The sequence below is a fragment of the Lissotriton helveticus genome, chromosome 4_1 (assembly GCF_964261635.1).
Source record: "Lissotriton helveticus chromosome 4_1, aLisHel1.1, whole genome shotgun sequence".
Classification (NCBI taxonomy): domain Eukaryota; kingdom Metazoa; phylum Chordata; class Amphibia; order Caudata; family Salamandridae; genus Lissotriton; species Lissotriton helveticus.
The window spans coordinates 1,470,048,065-1,470,065,857 of NC_136063.1; the positions used below are offsets into that span (position 1 = coordinate 1,470,048,065).

Genomic DNA, 17,793 nt, shown 5'->3' on the forward strand with positions numbered 1-17,793 from the left:
AAAACCATCCTGTATTGTGATTGGGGAGGGGACCGAGCGTGAAGCGGAAGATTCCAGGGATGACTCTTTGTACATCAAAGTTTTTACAATTATGTGTCACATTAAAAATATATAGCACTCCGACAAAGTAGTAAGATTATAAAACTTTAATAATTTATAAATATATACAAGAAAACAAAAATAGTAATAACATATAAACATTTTTAGGGAAAAACAACGAAGTAGCGGTCGGCTGTGCGAATAGTCCCAATGCAGCACAACGTCCAGATTTCCGGCGTGGGGCGTCGCGGGGGGTGGGTCATCAGTAGCAAACTGTTGTGCGAATAGTTCCAAGGCAGCAGAACGCGCCGAAATCTAGATGACACGAAAGTGGTGTCTAGTAAGTTGCCACCCAGCAAATAACGGCGTGGGGCGTCGCGGGGGGTGGGTCATCAGTAGCAAACTGTTGTGCGAATAGTTCCAAGGCAGCAGAACGATGGCACCAAGGTGATGTCCAGTAAGTTGCCACACTGGTTTTGGTATCCTACAATGCTGCTCCGAATAACGGCGTGGGGCGCCCCGGGGGAGGCGGCGTGAACGGGCCTCTCCAGGTGGAGTGTCATCTGTTGTAGTGGGGCGCCCCTTTACCGTTTCAGTTGCCATTCCGTCCGTTTTTGGTCCACTGTGTCAAAAGCCGCAATTCAGCTGAGTTGCGCCCACTCTTGCGGTGCAGCGATAGGCGGCTGTCACAGGACTCTCAAAATGGCGGCAGGCTCTTTCCTTTTTGGGCCTGGTCCACTGAAATGGCCCTGGGACACCTTGGAAATCGGACGCTTGTCTGCTAGGTCTTGGACCCCATTCTCGAAAGCGTCCCCTCCGCCTTGAGAATTCATCAAAAGTTTTGGGGGCCCCGACTCCTGCAGGCTTCTGGTGGGGAGCGGCTGCCATGATTGCTCGCGGAATGACCACGACGGAGATGGTGGTGCTCTCATGCTGACGCCAGTTTAGTCTGAAACATCCAGAAACAAGGTGGGGCTTTCATCGTTTGGGAAAAAAAAAAAAGTTTTCATCCAATGAAAAGTGTTGTTTTTAGGTCATATGATCAAGCCTTCCATCATTAGGAAACCAAAAGTAAAATGAACCAATGAAAAGTTTTATAAACAAGTCACATGACCTGTTATGCGGCATAGGGTATAAAATGCGGAGAAAATACGTTGGCACGTGAGGCGGCGTCAGTAGCGGACCGATGTGCGAATAGGCCGAAGGCAATACAACGCGCCAAGATCCGGATGGCACCGAGGTGGTGTCCAGCAAGTTGCCGCACTGGTGTGGCCATCCAACAATGCTGAAAGTCGGCGTGGGGCGCCCCGTTGGCCTGTGAGATGGCGTCAGTAGCGGACCGATGTGCGAATAGGCCGAAGGCAGCACAACGCGCCAAGATCCGGATGGCACCGAGGTGGTGTCTAGTAAGTTGTCGCACTTCTGTGGCCATCCTACAATGTTGAAAGTCGGCGTGGGGCGCCCCGTTGGCCTGTGAGATGGCGTCAGTAGCGGACCGATGTGCGAATGGGGCCAAAGGCAGCGCAACAATATTTTCTGACTGACACCACAAGGCGCTGAGATGCCAAGATCCGGATGGCACCGAGGTGATGTCTAAGTTGCGGACTGATGTGCGAATGGGGCCAAAGGCAGCGTAACAATATTTTCTGAAGAGAAGACACCAAAAGGTGCTGAGATTCCAAGATCCGGATGGCACCGAGGTGGTGTCTAGCAAGTTGCTGTACTGGTGTGGTCATTCTACAATGCTGAAAGTCGGCGTGGGGCGCCCCATTAGCCTGTGAGATGGCGTCAGTAGCGGACTGATGTGCGAATGGGGCCAAAGGCAGCGCAACAATATTTTCTGAAGAGAAGACACCAAAAGGTGCTGAGATTCCAAGATCCGGATGGCACCGAGGTGGTGTCTAGCAAGCTATGCAGTTGAGTTGTGTGCGCACTTGCGGCGAATAGGTCGAAGGCAGCATAACAATGTTTTTTGAATAGAAGACACCACAAGGCGTTGAGATTCGGTTACCACCGAGGTGATGTCTAGCAAGTTGCCGCACTGGTGTGGCCATCCTACAATACTGCTCCGAATAACGGCGTGGGGTGCCCGAAGGGGGGGGGAGCCGGCGTGAATGGGCCTTCCTAGGTGGAGGCTCGTCTGCTGTAGTAGGGGGCCCCTTTACCGTTTCAGTTGCCATTCAGCTGAGTTTCGGCTGCTCTTGATGCTACAGCGACAGGCGGCTGCAAGAGGACTCTCAAAATGGCGGCCTGTTCTTTGGATTTGGGCCTGGTCCACTAAAATGGCCCTGGGACACCTTAGAACTCGGACGCTCGATTTTTTTTTCCTTTCCTGTACATGCAAAAAAAGGTAAATGCCCGGTACGTTACACGCTTCATCTGCCACGATGAACTCTCCAGAGGAACCGAAAAAAAATATAGTTGTGGTAACTATACCATGCATCGTCATATGGAGAGGTGGCACCAATTAATTATAGTGCTGCATAAAAGAGAGATTTGGAGGAGAACCCCTGACCTGCTAGTACATTCATCAAAGAAGTGGCACTGAGAGCTTCAGAGGCAAGGGAAACTGTCCCAAATATTTAGAAGAACTTTGGAAAGATTAAAATGACATGTTTAGATTGTGGCAAATTAATTTCATGTGGACAGATGAGTGTTACTCTAATAAATACAGCATATAAACATCATCATAGTCGATGGTTGGTAGAGACATTTTGACTATATCCTGGACCTGCCCGTCCTCGCCCTAAATGGCGCCGGAATAAATGGGACTCGTAACTCCTTGTTGTGTACTGGTTGCAGAACCTTGAAATCACGAGATACGTATGCAGTTTTGAAGCACATGGCGGGCGGGGACGAGAATTGATTGACTATTTCGACATCCCTATTGATATTAAGTTCTGATGTGTTATTGATTACTGTACTGTTGAAAGTTCGAATTAACGTCACCCATGGTACTTGCCCGCAAATGTATATCTAGATAATTTTATTGTAACTGGCCCTGTCGTATTTTAATTATAAAATGTACGTCCACCGATTCCGTAACTGTTAGACACCTTAGTTCTTGCAACCTAATGGCCCGCCCGTTACGTTCCTCTACAGTGTAAATGTCTATTCATCATATACGATTACAGTTTGCTCTGTGGCAGGCCCACGTGGTTATAGGCTCGTATTTGTATAATGAAATTTTCACAATAAAGGTTTTTAAAAGAAAACATGGTAGTAGTATATACATTGGTAAAGTTTTTAATAATAGTGACTGTTTTAGAATCATTAAAAGGCAAGTGAAATAAAGCAGACCAATTACATGAAGGGTAAAAGGTATAATACGAAGGAACGCAGTAAAGATAAATGGTCAAGGGCTGTTGTGTTTTCTATTCCTGCAACATAAAGTGATCGATAAGAATCTCATATTCAGGCGTATCGGCGACTAAGACAGCAGGTCGACCCTCTTTTGCTCAACGGCTCCGTCATGGGACGAAGAAACGCTCTTTTTCTCGAAAAAAGAATATATTTTACTTGCAGGACAGTTGTAAAATTTCCGGGAAAGTACATTAGCCTGGAACATTATAACATATATTTAAGAAAAAATAATGTTCGGAAGTAATGAAAAGCGTAATTTTTAGGTCATATGACCAAGCCTTTCATCATTACAATAAGAAAAGTAAAATGAACCAATGAAAAGTTTTATTAACAAGTCACATGACTTGTTATGCTTACGTCACGCTCTGCGCGCCCCGGATGACTTCCGGATGCGCTAACGCGGCGCGTCATATGACGCATTACGCGACAACGCAGGTCCAGAATATAGTCAAAATGTCTCCACCAACCAGCGGTCGGAACACAACCCCTTTCAGCAGGCTAAATAGTTCTGTTAAATGACAACAGAAGGGACAGGCAACAAGAACCATCAGTCAAAGAGGGGAGGGCTAGTTCTTCTCTACCGGGTTACATTGGGGCGCTACCGGAACTGATCGAATTGGTAGTCTACAGTGTTTCTGGATGTTTCAGACTGAAGCTGGGGTTAGCATGAGAGCAGCACCATTTCGTAGCTCCGTCGTGGTCATTCCGCAACCAATCATGGCAGCCGTTCTTTATCGTTATTTTGGGCGGGGTGGGTGGCGGAGCCGAGCTGTTTTGCAGCCATCATTGTGTGGAGTTCAGTTCATCTCACTAGTTTTGTATTTGTCATGAGGGGTTGTTCCTAATGTTTCTATTTTAGCGAGGTCAAAAAGAGATCCCATTAGTGGCCTACTGATTTTGCTCGATTCCTTTTCTTTTTTTTTACACGATTTTTCGTTATCTGCAAAGACTAAACAGAGTATTGCGACTCTGTGTTTGTTTGTAAATAGAGAATGAACCAAAGAGAACTAATTCTAAAACAGTAAATACTTGGATAACAATTAATCAAATGGAGAGAGAAGCAGGCACGACGGATTACAACGGGGGCAAAGGCCTGCGTTAACTACCTTTCACTATCTGCAAAGAGAGAGTACTCCTAATAGAAATGAGGGGGGGGGGCACCATTCAAAGCAGATCAGTGTGCATAAACACGAAAATGTTTTCACTTACCACGTACTTGACATTGGACAGCTTATGATATTTGCTATTAAAAAACCATTGAAATTCACTGAAAAAACCATAGGTTATAGACCATATATAGTTAGGAATTAGCATTTACAAAACCTTGAAAATTCACTGAAAAAACCATAGGTTATAGACCATATATAGTTAGGAATTAGCATTTAAAAAACCTTATTTTACTCACACAAAACCATTGAAATTCCATATATAGTTAGTTGCACTAACTATATATTGCGCACCCGCAATCCACTGCTGATCATGTCACATATTACATCATTCATGACATGGTCAGTGACATCACTGATGACATCACTGATGACATCTCAAATGACATCACTGATGACATCACTGATGACATCTCATTTGACATCATTCTTGTGCTAATACGATAAACCTCTTCAGACTCTAATATAACCTTAGATACACTCAGTGTATACAGACACTCACACACTGCCACTCATCCATGGAGTTACTCACACACCCAGTCAGTCATGCAAAGAAACAATCTCACCTCCATTTCTTCAACTATACAGTTAAACACACCTTACTTATTGAAACATATACTAACACATATTTACTCTCTTATAGAATCCCTGATACAAGTTCACAATGATCGATACAACCACTCACTCATTCAGTGGCTCTCATGCACAGTTATTTATATATGCCAACTCTCACATGTACTGTGTTTTACATATGTACTTACTATGACATGTAGCATTGAGATATCCATTCACTCATCAATACACTCATGCACACAGTCAACTGCCCATGTAGCTGTTTCCACATGCACTCTTGAACTCATACACCTAGTGAATAAACTGCTCACACATCTATGCATAGAGTCACACACCTTCCAGCCACCCCCACACAAACTCAATCTCCCATAGAAATACTTGGGCAACCAATTAATAACACATATAGCCTCTCGTATAGCTAATGATCAACACATGCAGCAGTTTACAGAACAACAGACATAATGATGCACAAATTAAGACAGTTTAGTTACTAACCCATGCATTCAGTGAGACACATTTAATCACTCACTCATACAGTCAGTCACGCACCTACTAAATCCTTCATCCAGACACTTATACATCCACTCATTCTTCAATATGTAAGACATATTTTAACTTTACTGAAACATACAGTCACTGGATGTTGTCATCAGTGATGTCATCAGTGATGTCATTTGAGATGTCATCAGTGATGTCATCAGTGATGTCACTGACCATGTCATGAATGATGTAATATGTGACATGATCAGCAGTGGATTGCGGGTGCGCAATATATAGTTAGTGCAACTAACTATATATGGAATTTCAATGGTTTTGTGTGAGTAAAATAAGGTTTTTTAAATGCTAATTCCTAACTATATATGGTCTATAACCTATGGTTTTTTCAGTGAATATATATATATATTTATTTTTTTAAATGCTTTAGGGAAAAAATAATATGCACCCTCAGCATGTACTGCTAATTACCTCCCAAAAAACATTAATCAAGACACATTCTATGATATTATTGATTACATCACTGCAATATTTCAAATGACGACATTGATGGCAACACAGTGTATTAGGGGAACACGAGTTATAATTTCTTGAGATAACTATAACTGGCGAATTTCAGTGTCTTTTTGGATTAGAATGGTATGTTTTAACTGACGTATACATATTTTTATATGTGTAGATCTAAAATACAATATTATATATTAATATCTCCTACACATGCACACAGTCTTCACAATTGCCCATTGTAGGTGTTCCAACCAGTTTATCTGTAGCTCCTTGTGCGATGTATAAATCACTTCTAATTGTGCCCCTGCAATAAACTAGAGAATCTGTAACTCAGTTGGGATTATCCTAATTTCAGGCAATTCTGAAATGTTTGTTCATTGTTACATTTAAATGGTAACACTAGGCAATGGGAATAATGCAATTGAAGTCAGTGCAGTATTTTTCCATGCATGGTCTGCGCCTATTGATGCTTTTAAACATAATTCATGTTTTGACTTCATTCATCTGTACTTCCCCATTCGGAGGTGAACATTAAATGCACTGTTTGAATTTTGTATGGATAGTGAACTAACATTGCATACTTTGTCTATTACTGTCAAATTGGGGCAATAAAAGGAGCATTTCGATCGTTAAAGCGAACTTATATTGGCAAAGTCAATAGGTCTGATTTTAATACGCCAATGTATGTATAAGCACAGGCATTTAGAAATGCTATTTACCTGTGTTCAATAACAGCTGTTTATCACATTTGTCAGTACTTGAGAAAATAAGTATCAAAAAAGGATTTTTGGAGTGCAGTACAGAGATATAAAAGTTCTGGGTGGTGTCAGTTAAATCGAAGCTTAAAACACGTGGACATTAATTCTTTACACTACGTATGCAGAGGGCAGTACAGTTAAAATAATTTCTAGTTGCCTCCCAAAAGTTATTTTGCTTCCAAGTCGTAATTGCTTGACTGTCATAGATTCTAAACTATTGATCAAACAAGAACAATAACAACATTGACACATTATAGCCTTAGTGCCCACTGTAGCTGGCTCTACCGGCCATTAAAGGTCCTCTTGAGCATTAAAGGCCCGGGCTGAATGCGAGGGTCTTTAACAAGAGAGCGGGCCTTTAATGGCCGGTAGAGCCCGCTACGGAGGTAAGGCTATTAGAACATTCTGCTCCTAGAGGGCAGAACATTCTAATTTGTTAAACAAAGGCCTCACAGAATCCAAGGGGGTTGAAATCCCCTCTGGCTCCGTGAGGCCTTTGTTCACAGCTTTTTGCTGTGAACAAACATTGGAATCTTGATGCTCCGGGCTTCTACCGGCCTTTAGAAGCATGGAGCACTCCATTGTCTTCAATGGAGCGCTCAGCATTCCAATGTTCTATTATAGTTTAGAAAAAAAAGCCTATGTTCTAGGCCCGGATTTAGAGAAGAGTATTAATGTATGATTCTCCCAAAAGCAGTGGCAGCATAAATCTCACTGGAGGATTCTCCACCGGACATATTAGCATCACAACATCACAGTAGGAATTTCTCTATTGGCGAATTAACATGATTTTCTCCATAAACTTAATTTTCAGCTCATTTTTTCATGACGGATTGCCAATTCTCCAGGGGACATTACTTTTATGGAGGAAATTATGTTATCAGTGCTTTTTGGAAGACTCTATGTTACCACTTTTCTCTATATCAGGCAGTGGGTGTTTCAACTCCTTTATCTAGAGATTTCTAAGTAGCTGGCAAACTGAATAACAAACGACAGAGCACTCTGTTAAGACTGTTATTTGAATGTTCAGTTTTTTTGCTCAAGAGCCTTTCTGTTAATGGCGAAGAGAGACATTAAGCAGTATTGAGCAGTTATGTTACTCATAAAGTTCCCATTTAGAACAGCATGCCCTAAATTGGAATTGGCACTCAGGCGTGTACAGTGTGAGGTGGCCAGGAGGATCCAGAATGCATTGATACCAATGCAGACGAGTGACAAGACTGTGCCAAGAGAGAGCAGCGAAACAGAATTCAACTTTTTCACTCATTTTCTGATATGCGTTCGAATCACTGTGCCAATGTATAATCAGACTTTTAATTTCCAAATTTACACTGGACGGTAGGCTATACAGGCCGAGTCTTTTTTACTATCAAGTTTTTGTTGTTAATTGCAGCAAACAGAAAATTACACCCTGTCTACAGTAATAAAACCATTTAGCAGTTTTAAATACTCTAAAGAAATTACAGTTTAAGTTTATTTGAATTAAAAAAAATCACAAAACCATGACAGTGATCCACTATAATTAGTAATAACAATTAAGAACACACATAAGACAAAAATACAAGGGAAATGGTATACAATGAGATACATACTAAAATTACAAATCAAGAACCTCATCGTATTTTACAGGTCTGAAAATTTCAGACATGTCTGCTAAGCAGAAATTAAAAAAATGGAAGTCACAAAGAACAAACAGAGAAATTAGCGCGGGGCATCCGTTAGCCTCCCATACTTTTTTATTTTTATTAATTTATTGATTTTATTAACTGTTTAATATTGTGCCAATAAGGCAACACAAATATTTCATATGCCTACAGATCACAAATACACAATATTACTAAAAGAAATCTCCAATTAATCTAAAAACATGGCATTGATCTTATACAGAATACCATTACCTTCATACAGAATAAAACCATAAAAATTACAGCATACAAATAAAATTGTACAAAATACGATTATTAAAAAAGAGCAACCAAGATATATCATTCCTTTTATACAAGATAAAGCTCTAACAATACAGCATGTAGATATATTTATGCAAAGAGGCTGTAATTGTGCAAAAAATACCATTGCTTTTATGCCAAGTAAACCATGGTCAAATAAAATATAAGTATATTTGTCCAAAAAATGCTATTATAACAAAAGGGACACAAAAGATCGCTATATATTACGGCAAGGGTCCAATTTGAATACATGGATGGTCCTCGAAGATCCTGTACCATCCTTATAATGAACTAGGCCTCTGCTCAATTGACCATTTCTCAGCTATTTCCCTACCACATAACACAATGTGATATTATCGCATCTTAAAATGGCTAACAATAAATCACTTGTACAACAAACCTGCATCATTCTGTAAACCGGCAATAGCAATAGATTTCTGCTATACAGATCATACATTAATAACTATGGGCCCGACGGGTTTGTGAACCCGTTTGCGCATGCAAAATCACTGTTGGCCATGTATAATTCCTAATGAGCGAGTCGCAATTTATTTGTGACTCTCTATTTAGGAACTGCGAGTCGCAATTAGGAGGAGCATTGTGCGTTATAATTCCCCAGTTTTAAAATGACAGAGAGAGGGGCTTCTCCCATTGTGGGTGTCACTTTCTTGTCTTCAGCAATTGAGTTAAATAAATAAATAAGATGGTCATTTGTGGTGCCAATGTTGTGACATATGTTTTGTACACATTTGCTGCGGTGCCCTGGGCTTTATTTAATTGCAGTGCTTTGATTACTGAACTAACCTTGTCTTCTATGAAGGGGGCAAGTCTCTCTGATCCTGGATCATTTTGGGAAAGTTAACAGCTTCTAAACATTCAGATTGGTCGTATCCTAAATTGGGGTCAGGTGTATATAGGAAGCTATACACATTTCAAAAGGCACCCCTTTTTAACATTCCATTACGCCAAAATGACCAAAGTGCTCAAGTTTTGTATGCTTCAGCATGAATGTGTTTGGTTTACAGAATAGGATTAACCAGTTATTAGGATTTAACACTTGTTATCATTTATTTAGATTTGTTTTACACTTTTACAGTCTTCTGCAAATAAAAAGTTAAGTTCACATGGTACTAACTAAAAAATAGAGCATTAAGACTTTATAACATGAACTTTATAATATCAACAATAAAATCAATGGGAATGGAAGGTTTCCTCTTCAATGATCAGATGATTAAATATGCCGTGAAATTCTTAGTTTCCCCTTGAGTTCGGTTGTTGTTAGCAATTAGTTCCCCCTGAGTTACATCAGCCTGACCAATGGAGCTTGATATTTGATGTGTGCATGGCTCACAAGAGAACACTGTTAATAAGGGATTGTGGTCGCTCTTGAGAGAGGGCACAACAGAACATATTTAATTAAATGCCAAGCTTCTATGTGGCAAAAAAACAAACAACGACCTGATGTTCTACTCTCCCCCTATAAAAGGTTGCGTTTCCTGGAATATCGGGGGCAGCCCTCCAAATCAGGGTTTTGTCTTTGTTGGTTATCATAAATAAATGTATTTGAATGGGTCCTGCAAAGGCTTTGCAAGCCTGGAATGTATCTAGGGAGAAATACTCAAATGAGCATCACGAATAGAAGGCTGTCTTGCTATGGTGGGGGGAGACTTTTTCTAGGGGCAGTTAAAATATTCCCACAATTTGTTTAACCGTCTCTGGCCATATTCCAACTGCACAACTTGGACTCAGCTGAGAAGGTACAAACTCAAAGACTGTTTATTTAAACATTTAGGAGATGCTACTGCCCCCCCCCGCTATCCCCACCCCTCACACACACATACAATATCGGTGACACTAAGGCCCTGTCTAGAGTAGTTGTTGCAATCTGTTGTTTCAAAGCTGAAATATGAACAGTTGAAAACTCCTTCATAAAAGGAGGGCTTCATGTCTCCTGAAAACAAAACACATCACACTCATCCACAAAATAATTCCAATCACGACCATTCACATTAGATAGATTCTAATCCAGCAATATTCCAACTCATTAATGACAAGGATCTGGTCGCCCCAAGGCCCCATGGCCAACATGGCTTCACTAAGTGTAAACAGTCAGTTAGCTTCATCCAGGATGTGTGTTGCCCCTTCGCCAGAGGCAGCCCAGGCCACCATGCTTCCCCTCCTGGACCAATACAAGTTGAGTATAAGCATAGCATGGTTTGCTGAAATTAAGTCTTTTGTTACTTGGGGTAACTTGATTAGGAGATATGAAAGACACTTTAGTGTTGAAACAGTATTGTTTTTAGAGGGATTTGGAAAACTTGGAGTGTTACAGGATCCAAGCGGAAATAATGTGTGGCTTGTTGGTTTCTGAATACTAGAAGCTTACTAACGCTAGCATACCCTCTCCCTTATTATGGTGAATAGGTGAAAAAGCGTAAATGGCTTCATATTTTTTTGGAACAACCCACATTCCTCTGTGAACAAGTGAGCGTGTTTTGGATTCCTAGGTCTCCTAGCCTTGGGCTAACCTTCTGTTAGCCAACTGAATCACAATCATATTGCCCTTTCCAGTGTAATGGAAATTGGATAAGTGACATAATTTTCGCAAGTCTGAGTTGTTCTGCACCCCTTATCATATCAGATTTAATGTATCACTACGTTTTTTGGTAAATGCTATGATTCAGATGAGCAGAGCAGAAATGTAGGGATATCTCAAAGGAGCATAATTTAATCTTATATCTACACAGGATGCCCAACAAACCCGTTAGATGTACGAATAGCAGATATACTAAAAGCAGAGGTATCACCTGGGGCTACAGGGTCCAATACTGCCAGCTCTAAAGCCTTGGTGCCAAACCATTAAAACCCTTATTTCTTAATTCCAGAGGGCGATTTCTGACTGCAGCATTGGTCAAAGGTACTTCATGTGTTTGGCATGCCTTCTTCCCAGAAAGGTCTATTACTTGTTTAGGTCGAAGCCTGCGTTGCAGCGCATGCGCTGCTGCAGGCAAAGAGATATTGTGAGGAGGGGATTTCAGTATGGCGTGAAGCCACGCTCTTTTTTTCCATTTGCAGGCCTCTCGAAACGGAGGCCTGCCATGGGAAAAAGCTCCTGTTTAGCAGATTTGTCTGCTCTGGATACCGCCTCTCGAGGACTCCATGACCTGCCTTACGGTTCGCACGACAATATTTTTCGAAATATTGCCTTGGCAACCATGAGGCAGGTCAGGGAGCCCTGAAGGGGCGGGATTCAGTATCCTGTTCCCGCCCCTTTTTTTTGTGTGCGTGCGCTTTTCGTCATTGTTGCCTCGTTCTCCTTGGTGGAAGGAGGCATTGCAGTGTACGCAAATGAGGGCTTTCACGGCCGCGCAGCTTTACTGCCGCGCGGCCAATGCTTGTTGCATCTTGTGCTGCTCGGTGAAATCAGCACCCGCCATGTTGTGTTCTTCAGAGTAACAGCCGGAGCCACCTGATGGAGCGAGATAGAAAACAGAAATATGTTTAAACTCGTGAAGTCACATTTCCATAACATAAATAATAATATTAATGATTTGTGATGTGTTATGCTAACACAACCTAGATTAAACTTTATACACGGGGACATTAACATGTGTGCTCATAAACGTGAATAATTGTTGCATCTTTCGTTTGTGCAAAAATAATAAATTAATTTTGTCGTTGTCGTTTTTGTCATTACTAACTGCAGCAGACTTAAAAGAGGCATGTGCTTATTTTGCTTTCCTTGTCTATGTGATGTTATTTCTACTATTCTAGGTGCACATAAGGTTTCATGGATTCATGAAGACTGGTAGATATAAAATGCTGCTTTATTTGTTTGCTTTGTGCTAGGTAACATTAGACTAATTGGGAGGGTTAATCAATTAGTAAACGAAGGGTGGAAACAGAATAAATAATATTTCTTACATTAATACTTTTCTTGTGTTTGTTTTATACTAGAAAAATAAGTTGCCTGCTTTTGGGCCTAGTTTGCTCGAGTTTGCTAAAAGATGAATTTAATTCTGCAAGGAGCACGAGATGTCCATGTTGAAAAAGTTTCCGTCAAAATCACATTCACTGAACAAAGATGAAGTGTTGTCATTATTCTGGCGGACGTGGCCAAGGTCAGAAACCGGTAGAAAGAACATTTGTTAACTTGGCATCCGAGGAAGTGAAATAGAGTCAGTGAGGACTTTTGCTCAAATTTGTTGCAAATCAAGGAAGCTTTGGAACACGTACAAGAAAGACAATGGTCCCAAAGAATATGACCGAATGGAAGTTTTGAAATGTAGGTGACATGTCACTTGTCACTCTCGGACCAATGAGACATCGACTTTTGCAGAAAATTTTCCTTTACTTAGATTAGCTAGCATAGAAAGGTATAAAAAGTCCTTGCCCTAGGGATGGGCTGGCTGCTGCTTTCTGACTTTCAGATGAGGGTGTCGTGCTGCTGGACTTTGCGTGGAGCACGTAAGAATCCTCAAAGAACTTTACTTTATTTTCATTCATTTAGCTTAGCTAGGAACTTAGGATTTTAGAAATGCTAAACTTATAATTTCTTGCTTAAAACTGTATTTTCCTTATGACACTTTTCAAACATGCTTGCTATAATTCTAATAAAATTGCATTTATAAAATTATATTTTGAATAATCTAAATTTAGTTAATAAAATCTTACTTTTGAAAACAAGCTGGTCTTGGTTATTCAGAAGCGCAGGTTACTATTAGCTAGATGCCATCGCCATGGTGGTCATTTAAATAGTTAGGATTTGTTCAAATGACGTCATCATTTACCGCGGTTGTATATAGTTTGTATATAATTTGTAAATAAGGTGTATATAGGTTTAATTTGATCACCTGATTCAGTAGGTCAAAATATGTCATGTTTGATTAATGGGTCCATGAGTTAGAGTAGTATTTTATGAAGTAGGTTATAGAGTTGGGTAGCATTGCTTATGGCATATTTCCTATAGGCCGCTGGATCACACCCCCTCGATCGAGTTCGTGACGGCGTCGGCGCTGCACACAGCACGGTGAAGAGTCCGAGCCTTCCCCGGGAGAGACAGAGTAGGGGGCGAGCTGCAGGGGAGCACTTTCTATACTTTGTTTAGCCTCCATCGTCTCCCTTGTTTTGTGTGTTTATGTTAGTTCTAAAGATAGCTCCCCCCGTTATTTGAAAGTGTTTGCCACGCCTCCAATGGCCACCCCTTCCACCGAAGTTCGAGTCTAGTTGCTCCCTGGGGTCTTGTCATCCCGTTAGACCGTTCTTATGAGTTCTCTCATCGTGTGAGGTCTCCCCTCCTTTCCGCCACCCCCACTGATGGGGGCTCCCCATTCCATATTCCAACATCTCCTCTTCTGTGGTTCCTCATCCCCACCTCTTCAACCCCTCAATACTTACCCGTAATGTCTTCTCATTCCTTTGCCCCCCTCTAGTGTGGTCCAACCCCCACACCCCGTCTATGCAGGCACCCCTACTGCGCCGCCACCCCTTTGTGTGTTCTCTCCATCCCTTCACCACTTTCCGCAGTCCACGCTTGGGTGATCTCTGAATGATCCTCTCCCCACCCTCCCTCCAACCTCCGGGGTGGTCCTCCCGAGCCTCCTAGCCCCCCTTCCACCTATGGTAATCATATTGACCTGCGCACCCTCCTTTTGCCTATCCACTTCATCACCCCCTGTTGTGTGGCCTCTCCACCCCATCACCCTGACCCACATTTTTATGGTCCCCCCCGTCCTCTCACCTCGACCCCCCTCGGGTGCGAACTTTCCTGCTGCTGTCGCCGACTCCTCCGTTTTCATTTCCTCTGCGTCCCTCGCACCCCCCTGTCCGCCTCTTCCCGTCCCTCCCCCTGCTTTTGTCTTTATCACATTCTGTCTGCCCCGCTAATGCTCATTGCGGAGGTACCGGTGAGCTGGCGCAGAGATGGGCACAGCCCTGGCACCGCGCGAGGAAGGGGAGGCAGCCTCCTCACAGCCCAATGGGAATAGAGAGATAACGCGCCCGCGTGTGTTTGGGGGGGGAGGGGGCTCAGGCTCCCTTTGCACATTGTGTGTGTGGGAAGGCGAAATCTTTAGATCTCCCCTCAGAACTCAACACCCCCGGTCCGCCCCACCTTCTCTGCACGTCCAACACAACCCCACAGAATGGCTACCTGCTGCCAGGCCTCGCCTGCAGTGTGCCGTCTCTCCTACTCCACTCACAATGTCTCACACCACGCTCACAAGCTCTGCCCCCTCCACTCGTGGTCTCTCATGCCCCAGTCAAGTCTCTTTCTCCCCACCCTAGGTATCTAATAAACTACCCATGGTCTCTCTTACTACACTCCTTGGCACTTTGATAACACGAGCTGGCAGTCTCTTCTGCCCAGTGGTGGAGTGTGCGGTCTACACTGAGCCGTGCCCTCTCCTGCCCCTTTCCTACTCGCAGTCTCTACTACCCAACGTGAGGAGTGTGTGGTTACTCGAGGTGCGTGAGGTCTCTCCAGACTCTGCTGTCTGGACAATCTTTTCAGTGTGAGCGGTCTCTCCAGAGTGTGAGTCTCTTACAAGTGTGCATCTCTTCTGCTGCCGGCAGCCCCCTGCCTCTCTTCTTACCCAGGGGCACGAGTCAGGAGACAGCAGAGAAGAGGGTAAGTCATTTCAGCGAAATTATTCTCTGCATGTCTCTGCCTGAGGCGTCTCTTCCGTGCAGAATCACCGGCTCGTCATGGGTGCATTGCACGTGTGGTGTGCAAGTATGTATGCTTGTGTCTGAAGAAGGTCTGCGTCCATGCATGTTTATAGCTTCATATCCTAGATGTACAGTGGTTACATGCCTTTAGGTGCATGTGTGTTTGCACGAGTGTTTAGGTGCATGCCGATTTCTGCGTACCTGATTGTGTAATCAATGTATTTGTGTGTGTTGGGGGGGTACACGTGTGTTCAAAGGAACATGCGTGTGCATATGTATCTGCAGCCTGTGTGCTTGATCGGATTTGTCCCGGGCCTCTTCCGGAAGTGCATGGTTACAGATGTGTTTATGCCTGTGTGCTTGAGTGTGTGTAGGCATGGATACGCATGAATCTACCTGTGCACACTTGAATCAATAGGCGTATGTCTGTATTCAGATTATATGTATGTGAACCTATAGCGTGTACATATTTATCCATTGGGCTGTTCCTGAGGTGGGACATTCTGACAGTGTGGCTTTGCACTTGTAAGTGTGCATGTGTATCTCCTCGACATTGCCTGTTTAGGTATTCTATACACATGTCTCCACATTTACATGTGTGCTGAAGTGCATGTCTGTGTGTAGGCTTTTTGGGAACTGAAGTGAATTGTTTCAGTGCAATATTTAATGTGTAGCTATGTTTGTGTGTGTGTGCGAATGCTGACATATCTTGGTGTGTGCGTGCAGACTTGCAGGCTTGGCTACCTGTGTGTGTGTGGTGTGTGTGTCTGTGTACAACCAAGCCAGTCTATTCTCCGGTCTAGCTATCTTTGCATGGGTCGTGTGCATGTTCATCTGTGTGTGTGCGTGCGAGTGCTTGTCACGTATAGGTGTGCTCCCAAATGTAGCTGTTGTTAATAGTTCGGTTGTGTGCATTTAAGCTGCACTTGTGTCCGTTGTACTCCTGTGTGAATGCGAGGGTGATTGTGCATATATTACCAAATCTGTCTCTCCTTTTCCATCTCTGTGTTCTTGTATAGCTGTACATTTACCATTGCACTGATGATGCTGCCTTGTGTCCACTTTTGGTGTGGAATGTGTGTATGTAATGTGCATGTCCTTGGCTCTGTGTAGGTGCCTTTTTGTGCGTAGAAATGATAGTGCTTGATTGTAATATCTTTGGCTGCATGTTTGATCTGTATGTGTCTCTGTGTTACTGGATGTGTTTTTGTGTTTATTTCTGTGTTTCTGTGTATGACAGTGGTCATATAATTTTCTGGGGCGTTTCAGAAAATTGAGTTTCTCCCCTAACCGCACCTGTTACTGTGTGATATTTTATGTTATGTTAAGCTTCATTTTATATCGTAATTTTTCATGTTGTGTTATTGTGTGTGTTGCTATATCCTGCTGTGCACTGTCACGGCAGTCCATGCTGTGTTATGCTGTGCTAAGCTTTCTTATATTGTGCCACACTGCCCATATTCATACTGTATTATAGTGTACAGTATCATACGGTGTGCTATGCCATGCTAGGCTGAATTATGATGCAAGTCTGTGTTGTGCTGAACTGTTATCTCACATTACATTGTGTAATGGCATAGCACGGTGGTGTGGGGTGGTAAGGTTTAGCGTCTATGAATTTGCGTGTATGGTATACTGTATATTTCGGCACTATAGCGCCTATACTTTGGGTACTAAAAGACACCAGTGGCGGTAGCAACACTACTAACTGCCATCGTCCAACATGTCCGTTTGTTTCAGTGTTGCCCTCTGCACCCGATGCAATGTTCAACCCATCAGAACATAGCGCGGACCTAGCGGCCTGACTGTCAGTTGAAGTGAGGTCGGCGCTTCACGGGTCGTCGCACCACACACACAATCAAACACGGCGGCGCCTCATATGTCTCTGGCTGGAGAGCCTGTCTGGCTTCTGCATTGAAGAAGAGCGGGACGTAAAACCACTGGCACCGCTCAGAGGCACCACCACATCACTCAGAGGCACCACCACATCACTCAGAGGCACCACCACATCACTCAAAGGCACCACCACATCACTCAGAGACACCACCACATCACTCAGAGACACCACCACATCACTCAGAGACACCACCACATCACTCGGGAACACCACCACATCACTCGGGAACACCACCACATCACTCGGGAACACCACCGCATCACTCAGGAACAACACCACATCACTCAGTAACACCACCACATCACTCAGTAACACCACCACATCACTCAGGGACACCACCACATCACTCAGGGACACCACCACATCACTCAGGGACACCA

The 17,793-nt window shown here is 43.0% G+C and overlaps 1 protein-coding gene across 4 annotated transcripts in view; it reads left to right on the forward strand.

The window, feature by feature from the left end:
- FARS2 (phenylalanyl-tRNA synthetase 2, mitochondrial) overlaps positions 1-17,793 on the forward strand; it is a 1,625,806-nt gene that overhangs the window by 1,398,159 nt on the left and 209,854 nt on the right. The gene's annotated exons all lie outside the window — the stretch shown is intronic.